Source organism: Pseudorca crassidens, chromosome 2, assembly GCF_039906515.1.
Source record: "Pseudorca crassidens isolate mPseCra1 chromosome 2, mPseCra1.hap1, whole genome shotgun sequence".
Lineage (NCBI taxonomy): Eukaryota > Metazoa > Chordata > Mammalia > Artiodactyla > Delphinidae > Pseudorca > Pseudorca crassidens.
Genome location: NC_090297.1, coordinates 82889382 through 82890917, shown reverse-complemented (window position 1 = coordinate 82890917; position 1536 = coordinate 82889382). Strand labels below are relative to the sequence as shown.

The following is a 1536-nucleotide window of genomic DNA, read 5'->3' as shown; positions in this document are numbered from 1 at the left end:
TAGAAGCAGAACAGAACTGCTTGTGGATACAACTCATCATAATAAAGCTGGTCTAGAAGGTTGGAGACTAAAAGCAGCAACCGACTGAGGAGGAGTTCCCAAATTAGGACAGAGTCAGCCCCGGCTCCACAGAGGGTGGAAGGATATACGTCAGGACCCCCACGCGTCTCGCTCCGGCACTGCAGAGGGCACTTCCCAGGCTGCCATTATGCAAGGCCTTCCCATCCCTGGGGTGAGTAACCATCATTTAGTCATTCATTCCACAGACATTTCTTGAACCCCTGCAATGTACCAGGCACTATCCTAAGCACTGCAGAGAAAAAAGCAGACAAATAACAGGAGCACCCCAAGCCTTAATGGGAGTCAGATCAATACAGTCCACCCTATATGGAGGGAGGGAGGGGTGTTCCTGGCAGGGTGTGGTCAGAGAGGACCCTCCATCCCTACTTCCTGGGTTACTCCTCATCCTGGTACACACATTTATGGCAGTTAAACATGCAACAGGGGGCTTCCCTGGTGGCGCAGTGGTTGAGAGTCCGCCTGCCGATGCAGGGGACACGGGTTCATGCCCCGGTCCGGGAAGATCCCACATGCCGCGGAGCGGCTGGGCCCGTGAGCCATGGCCGCTGAGCCTGTGTGTCCGGAGCCTGTGCTCCGCAACGGGAGAGGCCACAGCTGTGAGAGGCCCGCGTACCGCAAAAAACAAAAACAAAAACAAACAAACAAAAAAACATGCAACAGGGACACATCTGTGTCATTAATAGAGATACTACTATAAAGAACAATATTTCCTCCTGGGTTCTAGTTTATTCAGTTTAATTCAACAGACGTTTATTGTGTGCCAATTCTACGCCTAGAACTGGAGCTACAGAGACAAACATTTTCTTCAAAAAGCATTGCTCCTGCCCTCAGCAAAGTAGGAATGGCAGATCCATGCCGTTTCAGTCCAGAAATTGCTGCCAGAGACCTGAGTCCTCTGCAGGTTCATGCAGAGGGTGGGAAGTGATTTCCCCACCAGCTCAGAGTGGTGGTGACACTGGTCAGTGCAACGTGAAGCTGACCTGTGCGGGTTCTGCAGCCCTTGCGTCACTACGTCTGAGGGCTGATTTTCAAGAAGGGAAAGCCTTTTTGACTTTGCCTCATAAAAAGAAGTCCAGAGCTCTCTTCAGCAGCACGTACGGTAAAATTAGAGAGATACAGAGAAGATTAGCATGGCCACTATGTAAGAATAACGTGCAAATTCAAACAAAGCGTTTCATAGTTTTGTAACTAGGTGGAGCACAGAGGATTTTTAGGGCAGTGAAACACTCTGTATGATACCATAATAATGGATACATGGCATTATACACTTGTCCAATCCCACGGAATGTACAGCATCAGGAAAGCACTGTAATGTAAACTATGGACTCTGGGTGATAACGTCACTGTGGATTCACCTACTCCAACAAATGTCCACTCTGGTGGGGCATGTTGATCACGGTGGAGGCTGGGGGTGGGAGCAGGGGGCTTATGGGAAATCTCTGTACCTGCTGCTCA

At 49.8% G+C, this 1536-nt stretch overlaps 1 non-coding gene across 1 annotated transcript; it reads left to right on the top strand.

Annotated features, from left to right (window-relative positions):
- Positions 1 to 1156: 1156 nt before the first annotated feature.
- On the top strand, positions 1157 to 1265 carry LOC137220292 (U6 spliceosomal RNA). The gene has a single exon (XR_010941600.1). It is a non-coding gene; the product is annotated as a U6 spliceosomal RNA (small nuclear RNA).
- The last annotated feature ends 271 nt before the right edge of the window (positions 1266 to 1536 follow it).